General features: G+C 37.0%; 1 protein-coding gene across 11 annotated transcripts in view; it reads left to right on the top strand.

The window, feature by feature from the left end:
- Positions 1-19675, top strand: part of TENM2 (teneurin transmembrane protein 2) — a 1067106-nt gene that overhangs the window by 110846 nt on the left and 936585 nt on the right. Inside the window, exon 3 of one of the 11 annotated variants that reach the window (XM_060764998.2) lies at positions 741-801. The exons of the other annotated variants lie outside the window; for them this stretch is intronic. The gene's annotated coding sequence lies outside the window, so the exon portion shown is untranslated. The remainder of the gene's footprint in view (positions 1-740; positions 802-19675) is intronic. 11 annotated transcript variants of the gene reach the window in all.

Raw genomic sequence — 19675 nt, 5'->3', positions numbered from 1 at the left:
GCAAGACTTTAATTACATTTTAAAGTATAGTATTTTGAGCATGAATAATGGCTGGAGAAGATTGCAGCACTGAAAAAAAATCCTAATTTAGCTGTTGCACCTCATGCAAAACATCTGGTTCCTGCTATTTGGGCTCTCTTTAAATATTGACCAGAGTGTTCCAGTACTATGATTTTACTTTCATTAGACACCAGTAAGGTTACTATAGAATAAATAAAGAATTGTTAGGTAACAGTTCATACTATCAGGAATATTTTCCTAATATTTAATCATAGTCTCTTTTCTTATAATTAGAACACACTTGTTTTGTTTTACTGTTCAGAGCAGTGGAGAAGGAAATTTCTCCCTCATCTACCTGATACCCTTTTATATTATCTTTTCTCCAGGTTAAGCATATCTAGCTCATTCAACACTTCTGCACACGATTCGGAAACAGTCCCCCAAGTCAGCAGACCTCACCTGAAGTGCTAGGTTGTACTGCTGTCTCAAATTTAGTTTGTGGCCGACTAAAATCACCTGATTGTTTGATGTACTGTTGACAAATCATAAGTTATGCATGCTATATTTGTACACCTTATATTTTGCTACTTAAATAAAGAACTTTATCTCTGTTGAGATTCATTTTATTTGATTTGACCCAGTTCTCCATTTTATCAAGATCAACTAGCATGCTATTTCTGTTTTCTGTGGTGTTTACCTAGCCTTCTATTGTCATCCATACTTTTCTTTTCCTTTTGCAGAGTCATGAATAAAGATGTCGAACAATAATGCACTCACAGTTTCAGTGGGTATTAAAATTGGGTATGCTTTCTTTCCTGGAATATTTGTCATCAGAATAAATGTTTTTTGATGTTAAATGTAGTTAAATGCATTTAGAATGTCACAGAATCCATGCCTTATTCCCCTGCCATATTTTCTACCCATACCTGATAGAGCCTTTTGGAGAAAAGGGCTTGTTTATTTACTGTTTATGATTTGATCTGTTTTGTTACATCTTGTTGTCATTGAATGTTTGCCATTTTTCTGTTGTACACCCCCGAGTCCCCTTGGGGTGATAGGGCAGGATGATGATGATGATGATAGTTAAGTCTGCTTTCAGGAATATGACTGAAGCATATTGTGTTGCCCTGAATACCAAGCTATTCTGAGAGAATTTCTGGGCACCACCATTTAAAAGAGATATTGACAAGCTGGATAGTGTCCAGAGGAGGGCGACTAAAATTGACAGAAAGGTCTGGAGACCGTTCCTATGAGGAGCATCTTAAAGAACTGGGTATGTTTAGCCTGCAGAAGAGAAGGTTGAGAGGAGACATGATAGCCATGTATAAATATGTGAAAGGATATCATAAAAAAGAGGAAACAGGCTTGTTTTCTGCAGCCCTGGAGATTAGAATTCAGAGAAATGGGTTCAAATTACAATAAAGGAGATTCCACCTGAACATTAAAAAGAATTTCCTGACTGTAAGAGATGTTCACCAGTGGAACTCTCAGCCTAGGTGTGTGGTGGAAACTCCTTCTTTGGAGACTTTTAAACAAAGGCTGGATGGTCATCTATCATTAGTGTTTTGATTATGCTTTTCCTGCATGGCATGGGGTTGGACGGGATGATCTATGTAGTCTCTTCCAACTCAATGATTCTATGAAGCTGTTCAGATACTGGATCAATGCCCCTTCTACATTGCCATTTAATTCAGATTATCAAAGAAAATGATTCACATTATTTGCTTTGAACTGGATTATACAAATTCAACGTTCAAAGAACTTGATTATACTCGCATGAGTCTACACTATCATATAATTCATTTCAAAGCAGGTAAACTGGAATTTATATGGCAGTGTAGGTGGAGCCTGAGATTGATTGAATTCCAATAATTCCAATTTCTTCACTTAATCCAACAGTGACTCCTAGCTAAAGTATAAATATTAAACCAATGATATTTATGGAAAGCATAGGCATAACCATAGAACCTGAAGGCAACTTTATATGCAATATTTTTTTCATGCTTTTGTGCATGAAACACATTTTGTGTACATTGAAAAATGTATATTTCTATAAAGTAGAATACACTTCAAATTTGGTATTATAAAAGAAATAGAGAAAAATAGTTTTCAAGGTGAAGCCTGCTTGGGATATGATAGTTGTCTCTATTATTACCATAAACTTCTCCGTCAGTTTATGCTCCTGTTCTCTTCCTTATCAGAGTGCCTGCTAGTTTATTTGTTTTCTAAGTAAATCATATTCCATCTTAATTCAGTGTGGTATATATTGTGGTGTATGTGGAAATCACAATGTCTAGACTGAGATTTACTTCACTTCAGCATGCCAGCTACATTACTTGCTGTCAGACCATGGGGTTTTTTTTGGGGGGGGGGGATTTCTGTTCCATATAATTTTACTTCTAATTCTGTCTTTGGCTTATGTTGTGCCAGGTTGTGTCTTGACAGCATCCTGTTATTTTTTGGGGGATATCACAGTATCCTACTTTTTATGCAAATGTGTCTTGAAATATTTCCAGGTTGTTATTTTTTAAAAACTAGCTGAAGAACAAGGAAAGATGTTATTTCTTAATGTTTCATCTCATGGTATTCTGGTTTCCCTTTTCTTTTCTTTTCTTTCTCCTCCCAAATTCTACATTCCCGCTGGGAAGTTATAGAGCATTAACACAAGAATACAAGAATGAAACCAGAACGTCCTGTAGAGATTCATGATCACAAAGGCTAATGCTGCTTTATTGATCTCTTCCACACTGTCTCCCACAATTGTGTTAAGTCTGTGGCAAGTTCAATTTCTATACAGCCAGATGAGGAGATACAAGTTAGCATCTAAGAGGAAGACTGCCTCAAATCATAAAAATGAAAAGATTCCCAGCTTCAAAAATGTGTGCACTGGTGTTTTGTTACATGGACAATGCCACATGTGTTCATTTTGATAGCTATGTTTTAGTCTTAAGGACTGAAATGGAACAGGTATTATGCCTGATTCAATTTCAACTAAGCATTCACAGTTCTTTTGTTTGTAGGTAGGACTATTTTCCCTTTTAACAAAAGGCAGTAGTTTTATGTTACAGGGATGCTTCCTAGGTAATTGGCAGGATTGCTTACATGCCTTAATTGACAATAGGCAAAAAGAATGCTGTATATCATGAACCATAATTTGTAAATTAAAGCATGGCTGGTAGACTCACAGCTTGCAATATTTAATTTTTATTGGTTCAAACCTGTGGTCCATTATTTGGATCCCAGTAGATAACAGTGGTTTAGGAAGAGGCATGGACAAACCCTTAGAATTGCATTTTAACCTTGGAATTTTCTTTCAATATCAGATGTGAGCACTAGAAATATGGTCACAGGTACTTTGTGCTTTTCCTGCATGGCTGAGGGTTGAACTAGATGGCCCATGTGGTCTCTTTCAGCTCTATCATTCTATGATTCTATGATACATATACCCAATCGTGGTTTCTCCATCCTATTAATTTTTCACCGCAGTATTTTTTTTCTTATGGGTGGAGAAAGGTTGTTATTGTTCGACAACCGGAATAAAAAAATCTTACTGATTTGCTATGAATTATGCAGAGAATTATAGAATATCACTATCCATGTCCCAGTCTGTGATTAGTAAGGAATACCTATGCCATTAAACAATGTACAGACAGTTGAATTGATGACTACATAAAAAAGAAACGTAATATGAACTCTGAGAGGGTAGTGAGAAATTTTTGAAGCTTGTGCTAAACTCAAACATTATATCTTCCTAGCCCTTTGAAGATAGTATAAAAACATTGTTTTATGCAATTACTTCATGAAAACCATGTTTAGGAAGGCTTGCAATTTTAGAATACACATTGCGATGGCATGCCCAAGCCTTTGGAAAAAAAATTGTCTCGCATTACTTGGGGGCTATCTGAATACCTTCTGTTAAGATTAAGACCCTTAGCAGACAGAGGCACTTTAGGCAAAGTGAAAAGATATCCAAATGAGTTTACTGAAACAAGATGAATAAAGGGTTAACTCCACCTATGGCTATCATAAGGTAACTTAAAACAATACATTACAAAAGGAGATTTTGCTGGTTGCAGTCATCTTTCTGGAATCTTCTGCCTCTGATGCAAAGCAATGGATTATAAATTGTTGCTTATTGTTTTAATCTTCTCTCCTGTGAAGCTTAAGATGGCCAAAAGCTTTTGTTGTCCTTTGGCCTGGTGGTATAAAAATACTGCTAAATGCAGCAGGTGCTAAGAATGCCTGTTTGGATTGCTTAGCCTAGGATTACCAGACAATCCTAAGCCTAAATCACAGTAACTCTGCTGTAGAAAAGAGGGAGGAGTCCAGCAAGATAGCTCTATAAAGGGAAATGGAATAGACCAATTAAGAATGGCCTCTGCGGGGATTTTACACTCCACCAAAAAACTAATACAAAGGAAGTTATCTACACTATTGGGAAGGCCTATAAACAGGGGAGACTAAAGAAGAGGAGAGGAGAAGGCAGAGCCAATACTTCACACATATTTAGGATTGAAGTCAATCCAAAAGATTATACTTTATATTATATTTAGTACCAAACAACAGTGGCTCAACATATTTATCATAAAGAAGGAAATCTTCCCGCTTCTTCATCATGTTAATGGACTAATATTGAGATGAGCAATGCTTCCTGATTGACATCAGTACTATACTTTCTACTTCATACAACATGTGCCATCGCACTTGGGGGCTTTTAGTCTTAATGAAGGAGGGATGGACGTGGCACCTTTCCCCCAAGGGATTGCTTCTTGCCCTCCTATAGGAAACTGGAACTCCCAAAAACTCAAAACACTGTAAATAGCTCAAGATAAGTTTTATTTATCACAAAGTCATTTCTTCAAAGCAATGAGCTGGAAAACTTTAGAGGAGTGAAGGAAAACATACATTACAGTCTCAATTAGCCCTGGGTCCAAGGGGTTTGAAGCTGAGAAGCCTCACCAAGTTTCCTCTTTCCTCAATGGCTGTGAATGCTGGAGCAAACCACAACCTCAGTTCAGATGGCCTATGTTTTGAAGACTCAGGATCTTCCTCTGGTGCCAAAAGAACTGGCTTGAAGGCGCTTGGGAACTCCTCAATGTTATCCAGGACGATCTGGACATAAAGCATGAGTCCCAGGGGTAAAAAAACCCCCCTCAAAACTGGTGCTAAGAGGTAACTTAAATCAGGGTCCTTTAGAATCAAGTCTTTTACTCACGTCCATGTGGTATGCACTCTGATGGCAGAATGAAGAAGAAAAAGGAAGCTCTCCCCTCCTGCAGGAAGAGGTGGAGCCAAACAGTACTGATTGACAGCTACAAGCAACCAATCCATACAACTATACATAAAAGGGGCAGGATTAAGCATGACACAACAGTTTAAATCTTACAACTAACAGTTCTATACATAGGTGGCACCACTTGCGCTGTCACAGAACACAGGCTTTATTTTTCCTTGCACACTGTTTCCATGTATCAAATCTGGACTTGAGATCATCTAGCCTTTTCAGTCTAAAATACAATTTTGTCATCTTATAAACTTAGACTGATATATACTTAACTGCCAGCTAGAAGTGTGTGGGACCTATTGAAAACAGAGATGTAATAGCAATAGTTTAATCAAAATTCTAGAATTTTAGATTATGCAGCAGGAACCAATGCAGAATAAATGTGAAGTAAATACTACTGTGAATGTGCCTGGCTAAAATATCATCTTTGACCAAATAGGTCAGCTAAGAAAAGAAATAGCTGAAGAGTGCAGCCAGAATTATTTTCCTATACCTAACTGAATTGCAGATATCAGGACCACCACTGTTTTTGCTATAGGGATGAAATCATGGTAAGGATGTATAAATAACTTCACATGCCACACTCGACTTGTCTATAAGGAATCATCCATGTGGATCCCTGATGTTTGACCTTGCCCCAGATGCAGCCATTGTCTTCCAGAAGCAATTTCCATGATCAGGGCAGCTGAAGAGTGTGCCACTATAATCACTGTAATCTCTCACAGTTGGAAACTTTGCTTAGTCACTTCATGTCAAGCTTGGTGCTGTGAAGATACAAGTCCTGCATTTCATAGTAGTTTCTCTGAATATAACATGGACTTAAAGGTCGTGGAACTTGAAAAGCATTTATTCTGAGTACTCATTTTAAACCTGGCTTATATAGCTTTTTCTTATATTGTACAATTAGAAATTCTGGAAGATTTTTTTAAAGGAAACAACAACTAAGATTGTTGGCCTTTTAATAAAATTTGCTAGTATTCATGCTATCATATGTTACAATATTTATTTATGCATTTTATTTAATCCCATCTTGTAATTCAACAGGACACCAAAAATATGATGTTCAAAAATGTAAAACAAGGAAATCCTTAGAAAATTGCCATGTGCTGGAACATTAGCCCAGCTTGTTCATAATAAGCTTACACTCCCTGTTGCCTTGGAGTGCATGTAGCCTTTGACCAATCTCTGTATATGGCCGGGTACCCAAATCATGACCTTGGGGGTACATATAGTCTGGACAGATTCCTGGAGGGGCCTTATCCAGAACCCCATATTTGAGTGTCTCTGTTACTATATGTCAAACTGATATTGCTTGCATAATCAGACCACATCCATCTCACACAAGATAGACAACCTCACTATAATCTTCTGGAGTAAATAGGGATAAGGTCAGCCATCAGATAAAAGAAAACCTTGGAAACATTTTGGGTTCTTGAGTTGGGTTCTGACAGCTCCCATCTGTCAGTTCCAGTTTTCCATGTGGGGACATGAGAGAAGCCTCCCACAGGATGGTAAAACATCCGGGCGTCGCCTGGGCAACATCTTTGCAGATGGCCAATTCTTTCATTCCAGAAGCGACTTGCAGTTTTTCAAGCCGCTCCTGACATGAAAAAAAAAAAAACCAATACTGGAGAACTATCAACTAGTTTCCAATATCTCATCTGTTAATCCAATATCAGCTTTCCTGTATCAAAATTATAAAAGAAGTAACGGACACTATTTCTATCTATTAAATATAAAGTGTCCATTTCTATATAATTAAAGTAGGAGAACTGAAATATTTCAGGAAAGGTTGCTGTTAGTCTCAGTGGAATGAAGGAGTATTGGGAATCTTATTAATTGTCTGTTATATGAAATTTAAAACTGTCTTGGCCACTTGTGGTCATTAAAAAGTCCCATGGCATAGTTTATTGGCAAAATTATAGTTCCGTCTAGTTGTGTAATTAGAGTCTGACTAAATATCATTTGTGGTTTCTAATGTGTTACTTTGGAGTACTGTGTAGAAATGTCCAATCACCTGAAAATTGTGCTTTTTATGTATGCTCTGTTTATGACACGTATGTGTGAGAGATCTTTTATTATTATAGAGGTAATAGGGTATACTTAATTATTAATCTTATGACATTACATTGGAATACATCGTTATATATTTACTACTATGCCAAGCATACCATCATTACAGCTTCCAGTATCAGAATCCCTCCAGTAAAGAGAAATATTTCTGAATATAAGTTGTTTGGGAACATGTCCGGAAGAGTATGATTGAATTCATGTCATCCTTATGGGTTTTCTAGAAGCAGCCAGTTGATTATTGCCGGAACATAGCATAGGACTATATGGGTCTGTGATTTGGTCCAGATCACCTTGTCTATCAATAGTGCCTGTAAATATATTATTATATTATTAATTGATTTCACTGGAACACAAATATTTAACTTTCTACAGTCTACATAATAATACTTCCCTCTCACAGATAGCATTAATCAAATGAAATTCTCCCCACCTCAAGCCCCTACACACCAGGATTTCTTAATGGAACAGTGGAACAATTAACTTGTAGAGATTGGCAAGTACTTGATAATATGAGTTACATGATTTTTGAGGACTATTAGCAAATTATTATCAAATAATGAAAGAAAGTTTATTTTTAAAGTAGAAGGCAAAGAGTAACCCTTCTTGTTAAGATATAGAAACAAATTTAAATTTGAGGCATTGAAGATTTACAAATAACTGGAATAAAGTGAAAGTAAGGAAAGAAGCTTCCTTAGAACAACCTTGAAATGAAGACAAAACATTTCTTCAATTCATCAACTTTTTCTGGGACTAGTGACAAGTATATTTAACTGAAACATTTTCAAAATTCAGCCTCTAGTGTTAAAAAAAGGACACCCCCTCCTTTCTCTCCTAAAGAAACAAGCAGATACATAATGGACCCCAGGCAGCAATCCAGAGACAGGTAACATGAATGAAACAATGAAGATTTCAAATTAAGTTGGGAAAGAATACAAAACCAACAGGGAGTCCAAAATATTCCTAAACTTAATCTCCAATATCAATTGGTGAAAACAAAACTTTATTAAAGCAGATGGAAAAGAAAATAGAATCCCAAAAGATTAAATTGACCCATACAATTTGAGTCAATTTATCCATGGGTCAGTTTACGTACTGTACCTGAACTCCTATCAGAAAAGGAACCATTCCTTCTCTGAGGCCCCTTCCACACAGCTGAATAAAATCCAGGGCTGTATGGAAGGGCCCTGAGTAGAATGGGGGAAGGAGAGAGCTTAGGGTCCTTCCACACAGCCCTATATCCCAGAATATCAAGGCAGAAAGCCCACAATATCTGCTTTGAACTGGGTGATCTGAGTCCATACTCGGATAATGTGGGATTTTCTGCCTTGATATTCTGGGATGTAGGGCTGTGTGGAAGGGCTCTTAGTTTGTACCAGGAGAATCTAAAAGAAGCACAAATCCCTTCTCTCTCCACCATGGCACCACTTCTAGCATTTTTGAATGTCTGGTGGGAAAATGTTGGTAGCAAGGTGTAGGTGGCCCCCAGAGACATCACTGGTACTTTCCCCCCTCTGTAGAGTATTCACTTGACATATTCACAGATCATATCAAAATCCATACTTTTGCCTCTAAAAGTTGCCCTCAAGTTCTACATGAGGTCACCTTTTACATGAGTAAATATATGGTATACTGAAAAATATATATGGTAAAATATATATGGTAAAAATAAATATATGGTATACTGAAAAGATTTACAAATTATTCTGCTTTTAATTTTATGTATGCTCAGAAGTTAGCGGGATCCACCAAATGGATACCTAGGAACGACTAAAATTAATTCTCCAATCTTCTGCCTTTTTTCTGAGGACATAAGACATTCTATGCTGGATTACAAACAGTTTTTTTAAAAGAAATTTTCTTGGTTAGTTTTTAAAGACAATTTACTTCTTATTATGGGAAGGATGCCATTACAGCTCTCAGTGACATGAAAGGAATAATATTGTTAATAAAGACAGTGGAAATATATATTAGCCTTTTACAGTTCTTCATTACTTTACACACCAGGAGAGGAAGTCACCCACATTATGAACATTACATAAAAATAAAATCAATGTAATGTTGCTAAATGGTGGTGTGACTGAACAATAAATATAAACTATATTCTAATGTCTTGCATCTTACTACACAATTGGGAGTATCTTTATAATGTTAGTAGCTACATTTATTATCATGTAAAAAGTATGATCTACTACAAAGTATTTTACACAAAAATGACTTTTTGCTTGCATTTTACTTCGTGCCTTTTCATGATATTCCACAATATCCTGGAATATTTCAGATAAATAATTAAGATGTATATTTCTCATTAGTTTGTTAATAACTTGCATTATTGTTGTTTAAACTTGCTGTGAAACTACATGCATCAGGAAGAATAGAAGTCCCTCCCAAGGGAGGCCAGGTAGGCTACATCCCTAATGGCCTTCCACAAGCAGGTCAAGACCTTATTTTGCCAGCAGACATTTAGGAAGAATACGGGGCATGCTGCTGGGGAAGTGTGGGTGGGAATCTTGGGGTTGGAGGATAGTGAGATTTAAAGACTACCTAAGTATATGTAGGTATACATATACTTATTAGTATATGTATACTAATAAGTATATTTATTTTTTACCTTAATCCACACTATTATTTAATTGGTTTTTTTAAAAATGTATTGTGCTTTTAAAACTATGACTAAAACGTGGGATTGTTAGGACTGAATCATCACAGGGAGAAAGGCAGGGTATAAGTAAAGTGAATAATAATAACTCAAGATCAGTACTAGTATTGGTTTCATCACTTCATGAAAGGTTTTGTTTGTAACAATGCAATTTTCTAATTTAAATTTTAACTCTTATTATGGCCCTATTTCCATTCTTCCCTCTTTATAATAGTAGGTCTTGCTTGGCTCGTTCCAGTGGTCTGAAAAAACTTCTTTTTGGGTGGCTTGCAGACCAGTTTAATTTTATTTTATTGATGGAAATTGGAAGAGGCTGTGCCACTTTATATTACAAATTCAGTGAAAACTTCTAGGAACTTGTTCACTTTTTTATAGTTATCACATTTTGTTTTGGTCTCAAGATGGCACATTGAGCTCACTTTGTTGTATAAACAAAACTTGATGTGCATTTTAGTTTTCAAGAGAATCATCTGTTACCCAAAAAGTTAACATCTCATCTGACAGTTGATGGTCTTGTGCCAGTTTACTCAAGTCCATCTTTTTTTTTTCTTTCTTTTTTTTTTTTTGTCATATAGATATAATGTTTATGGTCTCTTAGACAGGATAAATAAATGTTAAGTGATATAATATATCAGATAATTCAGGAAGTAAAATTTGGAACATTAAATGGATTGAGATTGGTATGGGAATCAGTTTTAGGGTTTAAAATAAAAGAAAATCAATGGGAATAAACTTGGAAACCCAAGCATCAATCTCAGCAAAACCGAGATAAAATAATTTTCAAATTATTTTATCTCGGTTTTGCTGAGATTGATGCTTGGGTTTCCAAGTTTATTCCCATTGATTTTCTTTTATTTTAAACCCTAAAACTGATTCCCATACCAATCCCAATCCATTTAATGTTCCAAATGGTACTATTTTCCACTTAAGCAACATAGAATTAATAACTACTTTGGATAAAATGTGGAGAAATAGGGGTTTGAAGGCACATGTGACTAACGCACCCAAAAGAATGGAGATTCTGGGATGAAGCTAGATATTGAGGAAACAGTACAATTCAGGGAAGCTTTACTAATGTTTTCTGTATTTTAAAATAAGGATTTGGTAAATAAAGTTTTATTCTGCTCATGCTTTGTGCCACAAGACTTAAAATAGTCAGAATTTGGGGGGGGGGGGAACCCTAGAGAATTTGTCAATAAAGGATTGGCTAAACAAGATAGGAATGATAGCCTTATAGGAAAAGTTAACCTATGAATTAAGATTAGCAAAAGGATAAACAAATGGACTGGCAGCCAGCTCTAAAACTTGTAATGAAGCTTGAACTAGTATGTTGCCATAATTCAATACAAGGTGATATAGCATTATAATCACTATAATGGAGTTCAAATACCTTTTTAAAGCTGATTTTCAGGCTGTCCTGAGTAGTCAAAACTCAGATTTGTTGTGCAAAATTATTAAATCCTAATCATACTATAATTACTTTCTTTTATAATCACTTATTTTCCATGGAAAATACATGTCCCTCTCATGTTCATTTAATGATACTGCATTGAATACAGGATTTGACTCAGTTGTGTTCAGAATTTGACCTTCAGTTTTTGCTCAGCTGTGGAACAACTGGATTACTGGATTACTGCAGGTCAGGCTAGAACAGCTGTGTAGAGAATCACAATATCACTATTGCTATTCAAGGGGAAAAAGAGAATCATACCGGAGCAGTTATTCCCTTGCTTTCATGGGCATTAAAACTGATCCTCAGTTAAATAAAAATAGATTTTCCCTATCCTCCTTTTTCATCAATGGCAAACAATGAAATCACAAGTGAAGACTTTTTAATACAGGGCTTGGAGAACTATTTGCAAGCAAAGATAGTGAAACCTTACTGTAGTGCTCTACAGTTTAGGATACCAAAATGACACTGTGGTAAGTCTTTTGTTAAATTTTGGATAGATTAAGGAATGGATTTCATTTACCTTTGGAAAAAGATGACTATTGGAAAGTGCTACAATCCACATTATGAAAATCCTTTGACTTGAGTGTCCTAATCCTAACTAAATCGTATTGTTAGTTCAAACTAGAGTAGACCCACTGAATCAATGGTAACCAGGCAAATTACCTCTTATGTAGATTCCACTGTTCAAATGGGACAATACTTGTTCTGAGTAATCATAAGATTAGGGTCAATGTAATAAGTACCTAAATTTACCACTTATAGCAATAAGACAACAGTGATTCAGCTATGTAGTACTTTAACAAAGTGCTGTGTTTATTGGTTTGTAATTGCTCCATCTCTTATCACATTATACATTGTAGCATAATCTTTGTATCTGAGATAAACTCCTGTAAAGTAATCACACACATTAGCACAATGGCAAGTATGCTAGATCTGTCCCCAAGGAGTTTTATCAAAGTAATAACAATGAAACAAAGAATGTAAAGATTGATCAGCTGATTTTCTTTTCCTGAGAAAGTATCAAAAAGAAGGTTCTGATTATGGAAATCCTATACTTCATATATAATTCAGAGGGAGATATTGGCCTTATCTAATGTGCTGGTGCTGGACACCTACAGCATAGATATAGGCAATGGAAAGTTTCATACAATTCCGGAGTAGGTTTTGCGGCTGAACAATGGGACTGCATTGAGGAGGAGAGATATTTCCCCTCCTCCCCATTATGGTAATGGAAGTAGTTCTGTTAGAAGATTGAAACAGTTGGATATTAGATATAATGAATATGGACATACTGACATATCAAATCTCATGTCACTCCCCAAATCCCAAAAAGAAAATGGACTGGACACCCTTGAAATGTTTTTTGAAAAATGAAAATTCTGGAAATAATAGTAGAAAAAACTATTTTATGAAATACACGGAATGATTGAATTCAAACTTTAAAAGGACTAGCACTATATAAATAAGCCTCTTTTACTTTTACCTTAGATCAGTGGTTCTCAACCTGTGGGTCCCCAGATACTTTGGCCTTCAATTCCCAGAAATCATAACAGCTGGTAAACTGGTTAGGATTTCTAGGAGTTGTAGGCCAAAACACCTGGGGACCCACAGGTTGAGAACCACTGCCTTAGATATTAATTCTTCAAGGCGAAGATAGGAAGTACCAAATTTCTGTTCCACTCTTGCTATATTTTAGGAATTTTTTTATTTTTCTTTTCTTTTCTTCTTTCTCTCTTCTTCTTTTAGAAATTAATTTTATTTCTTTATTTCTCAATTAATTTCCCATTTTCTATACTCACGAAATGTTCTCCCTCTTTTATTGTATCACTACAATTTTTTCTTGAGATTAAAAATTATAATTTTAAAAAAAGAAACAGTTGGATTGTGGAGACAAAATACTTAGTATGTAAGAGGAACTAAACAGTACCTAAGTAGTTAAAAGGAAATGGGAATAAGAGGTCTGAAGTGACACAGCATGCTTTTGGAACTATTGATCATTGACATTAAAAAAAACAGTATTTGTAACATAGTTATAATTATTTTTATATAAGACTACAGATTAAAAAGGAGGAACTATATTAGTTGTTTTGGTTGTGCAGTGACACCAAACTTTGTCCTCTAACACTAACATTTTCTCTAGTGGTTTTACTAGCAGTAGTTTTCAGCAAAGCATGAAGAAATCCCTGATGGAAAGCGGGTTAAACCCCATCTACACTACCATATAAAATCCATATTATCTATTTTAACTGTGTTATAAGGCAGTGTAGGCCCCTTCTACACTGCCATATAATCCAGATTATCAAATCAAATAATCCACATTATCTGCTTTGAACTGGATTATATGAATCTACACTGCCATATCTTCCAGTTCAAAGCAGATAATCTGGATTATTTGATTTGATAATCTGGAATATCTGGCAGTGTAGATCCAAGTTTAGGCCCCTTCCACACAGGCCCTATATCCCAGATGCGATCCCAGATTATCTGTTTATCCCAGATTATCTGGCAGTGGGGACTCATATAATCCAGTTTAAAGCAGATAATTTGGGATCAGATCCTGGTATTTAGGGCAATGTAGAAGGGGCCCAAGACTCCCATGCTGATTTTCTGCAGTGACTGCATTTTATGAGAAGTAAAAAGCCCTCCACAAAAGGATAGTCAAACTCAGGGCCCTTCCACACAGCCATATAACCCAGAATATAAAGACAGATAATCTACAATATCTGCATTGAACAGGGTTATCAAAGTCCACACTGCCATATAACCCAGTTTAAAGCAGATAATGTGGGCTGTTATGCAGCTGTTTGGAAGGGACCTTTCAGTAGGCCCAAAACGTGGGACTTATTTCGGTTTTACTTGAAAGTTAAAAGGGAGGGAGCCGATCTAATGTCCCAATAAAGGGTGTTCCATAGACAAGGGGGCACCACTGAGGAGGCCCTGTATCTCGTCTCCCTGCCAAATGTATTTGTGACGCAGACGGAGTCAAGAGCAGGGCCTCCCCAAAAGATCTTAACGTCCTAGATGGTTCATAAGGGGATATGCATTCAGACAGGTAAGTTGGGCCAGAACCATTTAGGGCTTTATAGGCTAAAGCCAGCACTTTGAATTGTGCCCGGTAGCAAACTGGCAGCCAGTAGAGCTGGCGCAACAGTTATATGCTCCCTGAGCGCCGCTCCTGTTAGTAATCTGGCTGATGTCCGTTGGGCCAATTGGACAGCTTCCTTAGTAGCAGGTGGGAAGGAGTGACAGAGTTGGACGTCATCTGTTTACAAGTGACACCGTACCCTGAAATGCCAGATAATCTCCCCCAGCGGTTTCATGTAGATGTTAACCAACATGGGAGACAGTATTGAGCCCTGAGGAACCCCACAAGAGAATGGTTGTGGGGTTGAACAGGTGTCCCCCAGTAACATCTTCTAGGTATGACCCTCTAGCAAGGACTGGAGCCACTGTAAAACAGTACCCCCAAGGCCCATTCCCGAGAGGTGTCCCAGAAGGATACCATGGTCGACTGTATCGAAGGCCGCAGAGAGGTCCAGCAGAACCAACAGGGACACACTCCCTCTATCTAGCTCCCAGCATAGTTGAAGTCAGCATAGTTTCTCAACCTGGGGGTCAGGATCCCGGGGGGGGGGGGGTCGCGAGGGAGTGTCAGAGGGGTCACCAAAGACCATCAGAAAACAAAGTATTTTCTGTTGGTCATAGGGGTTCTGTGTGGGAAGTTTGGCACAATTCTATCATTGGTGGGGTTCAGAATGCTTTTTGATTGTAGATGAACTATAAATCCTAGCAACTACAACTCCCAAATGTCAAAATCTATTTTCCCCAACCTCCACCAGTGTTCACATTCGGGCATACTGTATATTTGTGCCAAGTTTGGTCCAGATCCATCATTGCTTGAGTCCTCAGTGCTTTCTGGATGTAGGTGAACTACAACTCCAAAACTCAAGGTCAATGCACACCAAACCCTTCCAGTATTTTTGAACTATAAATCCCAGCAACTACAACTCTAAAATGACAAAATCAGCCCCCCCCCCAACCTCACCTGTATTCAAATTTGGGCGTATCAGGTATTTGTGCCAAATTTGGTCTAGTGAATGAAAATACATCCTACATATCAGATATTTACATTATAATTCATAACAGTAGAAAAATTACAGTTATGAAGTAGCAATTAAAATAATCTTATGGTTGGGGGCCACCACAACCTGAGAAACTGCATTAAGAGGTCACGGCATTAGGAAAGTTGAGAAACACTGAACTAAGGCAACCAAGACTGTCTAGGTTCCATGTCCCGGAAATCCTTCCCCCCACCCCCAACGTGTTGTTTTCATACATCAGGAGAACTCTCCAGACAGGATTGCACTGCTGGCAGGCCCCTTGGGTAAGTTTTGGAGGGGAAAATGTGGGTGGGGGGCTTAATTTTATTTCCACAGTGGTCAATGCTCTTTAGTTTCTACTCCGTTTGGTTCCCTAGATGCTATTACATGACACGTCCTCTCTTGATTATCTGCTATGTGGACTGGGGATAATTAGAATTGCAACCCAACATCTCTTACATTGGGGAAAGGCTAAAGGACATTTTACAGCAGACAACATATTCACCAGCCTTGTATAACAGTTCAAAAGCCACTTTCCTGACTAAGTATAACAAATTGCAGCCTTTCAGATCTTATTGTATCACAACTCCCATCAGCTCTAGTGATAAGGAATACAGGAGTTGTAGTCCAGCATTTGGAGAGCCACATAAAGTGACATGGAGGACTGCATTCGACCAAGGGCCTTTAGTCTGACACATGTGTCTTAGATAATCTATTTCAGCCAAGAGAGCACAAGAAATGTGCAAATAAAGGAAACTGCAAGTCTTAACTACCACTAAGGAAGGATAACAGAGTAATTTAGTATAATAATTATGTCCAGAAATAGCTGCAGGAAAAAAGCCGAAGCTCTGTAGCTCATTGGTACCTGTTAACAATATGTGGCAAAAGCAATATTCACAATATGAATTTTCACTACAATTTATTATTAGTATTACCAAAGGTAAATGAAGAGATTCCCAAGTATTTGTGCTAACAGTATATCTGCACTAAAGCTAACACAAAAGTCCCTCGTAGACTTTTTATATCTCTGGTGGATCTAGGAGGAGAAAAGTAAGCAAAAAGTAGGGCTGACTTTTGAAAAAAAGTGAAAGTCATAGCAAATGTTTGTCTTTTTTGTAATGCATCTTTTGTTGTGAGAACAAAACACGCCAGCTCACTCCACTGTGTGATCTTCTCTTCTCTGTATGTAAACTAATTTAATTTACTGTTTATTGTTTGCAAATTTTATCCACTGGATGTTCTTAATCTCATTACCTGTATAACTTGTATGCTGCAGTGTAATAAGGATCTCTGGACCATAATAAGATTTATCTTATCTTTACCTAACAACAACAACAACAACAACAACAACAACTTTATTCTTGTACCCCGCCTCCATCTCACTTAAGGAACTCGGGGCATCTTACATATGGCACAAAGTGCCTAAAACAGAGCATAAAATAAGCACACAGTACAATAAAATAAAGTGAAACATATAGCATATAAAACAACAGTTTAAAACTTAGAACAACACCCAATAATCTATGGTGACAACAATCATAGGACATGGCAGGTAATGGGATAGTGAAAATTGTATCTAAGGAACAAGGGCATGGGATGAAAGTGCAGTGTTGATTGCGGCTAGACATTCTGAAAATCTTGTTTAAACATCCACACTTGCACCTCATTTCACACTGAAAGTCAGCCTGCATCGTGTGATGGGCAACGTGAGCTCTGTTGATTAGCTGTCCTGCAGGCATCCTAGGATGCTTGCATCCCATCATGTGATGAGGTCGCTAGTGGTCGCTAATGATAGCAGTAAAAAGAAGATGGATTGTCTAATATGTACACAATTGTACTATAATGCCTCATCTTAGTCATATCCCGAACATGTATGCTTAGGGAGTCCTGTAGGGTACGTTAAAACACATGACATATGAATTTTGTCTTTAGGAGGATATGAAAACCAGTTATGCAGCTGTATTACCTTTTGATTCTGAAAATTCATTTTTAATTTTACATATAATAGACCAGTGTTAAAAGATCAAGCGAAAAACAAAATCTCCATGGTAAATGCTTGCTGGCTACAACATGTCATGTCACATATTCCTTTCTTTTCCTATTGATGTGGAAAGGAATCTCAGGAAGAGTAAAGACAAATCTGAATACTATGCCTTTGTATTTACAAGCTGGTCTTGCATGTTAAAGAGGATAGTTTATTTATGAATTAGAGATTTGTCGTGGTATAGTTTTCTCTAAAAAAACAGAGATTTGTCATTGCACTTGCTCCAGCATTTCAATTTTGGTAAATTCTGATAAAAAATGAACTGAAACATTCCCAAACACTTCAGCAAATACAAAAAAGAAGATGAAAGAGTCTAGTGAAAGCATTCTTTGTAAAATCTATATCTAGCTTCTCATACCTGTGTTTTTTAGAATACTAAAACACCAATGTGGAAACACTTCATTTCTAGTTTAGTTTGTCAGTATCTTCAGTATGCTTTTGTCAGTATGTGGTATTTGCAAGTTGTTGTTTATTTCAGTGGTGGACCAAACACTTCCTCATAGCATACATAATGACATTCTTTCTAACAATGTTTATCAATTGAATTTTTGCATAATTAAAAAAAAAACTATATATGATTTGACTACACTTCATTCTGAAGTTCACCAAAGACCATTTTAGAAGTTATAGAATAGATAAATGGGTTCCTATCTTTGGATAGGAACTTCGATTGAAGGGTGTCATTTGTGTAACTAATCCAATGGGTTGCCATTGGGAAAACAATTGTGCTAAATAAGATTATAGAAAAAAATCACACATGTTTAATCCACCTAAAATCATTAGTTTCTTTTTACTCCTTCCCAGGTTCTTCCCCAGCACCTAGGTCAGCGGTTCCCAACATGTGGTCACCAGGTGTCTTGGCCTATAACTCACAGAAATCCCAGCCAGTTTACTAGCTGTTATGATTTCTGGGAGTTGAAGGTCAAAACATCTGGGGACCCACAGGTTGAGAACCACTGATCTAGATTATTCTCATAATGGGGTATAACAAAGTTGCTCATTTTAGTGTAGCTAAAATTATCTGCCCATACTATCACATCCATGCTGCTAATCCTCTCCACCTATACTTCAAACATTGTTTTGTGTGAAGTTGGACTAGACTCTCTTGCAGTTGCCTGACACAATCAAAGCTACTGTTTACAGCACAGAATCTGATTTGCTGGCATCTTGTTCCACAATGAAATAGGGAGAGGCTGTAAATGCTTTATACCTGTCAGCTAAATTTATTTTCCTTATCTCTGAAATGCTTGTTTATTTCCTCTTGTTTACTATGCCTCATTCTGATAAGATATCTTATTATTTAATCAGGTAGCACTATAAAATACAAGTTTATAATCAATATTCCCTTCAGACTCTGGCCTCAAAAATGCTGGAATGGGAACTTGATGCTGATCAGTCTCCATGTCAAAAGTAATTTTCATATGAAAGAGTCATCCAGAAAAGTGATCATCTATATAAATAAAAATGTAATGTTTGTTTGTGGAATTAACAGAACTCAAAAACCACTGGATGAATTGACACCAAATTTGGACACAAGACAACCCAATCTATGTCCTTCACTAAAAAAAATGATTTTGTTATTTGGGAGTTGTAGGTGCTGGGATTTATAGTTCACCTACAATCAAAGAGCATTCTGAACTCAACCAATGATGGAATTGAATCAATCCTGGCACACAGGACTCCCATGACCAACAGAAAACACTAGAAGGTTTTGGTGGGCATTGATGTTGAGTTTGGGAGTTGTAGTTCACCTACATCCAGAGAACACTGTGGACACAAACAATGGTGAATCTAGACCAAACTCTACACATTCGTGTAGATTTTGGTCCAGATCCATCATTGTTTGTGTCCACAGTGTTCTCTGGATGTAGGTGAACTACAACTCAATATGCCCAAATGTGAACACTGGTGGAGTTTGGGGAAAATAGAATCTTGATATTTGGGAGTTGCAGTTCCTGGGATTTATAGTTCACCTAGAATCACAGAACATTCTGAATCCCACCAATGATAGAATTGGGCCAAACCTCCCACACAGAACCCCCATGACCACCAAAGTGGGACACAG

The sequence above is a fragment of the Anolis sagrei genome, chromosome 2 (genome assembly GCF_037176765.1).
Source record: "Anolis sagrei isolate rAnoSag1 chromosome 2, rAnoSag1.mat, whole genome shotgun sequence".
NCBI classification, from domain to species: domain Eukaryota; kingdom Metazoa; phylum Chordata; class Lepidosauria; order Squamata; family Dactyloidae; genus Anolis; species Anolis sagrei.
The sequence above is the reverse complement of the archived record's forward strand: the minus strand, read 5'-3'. Positions and strand labels throughout refer to the sequence as shown.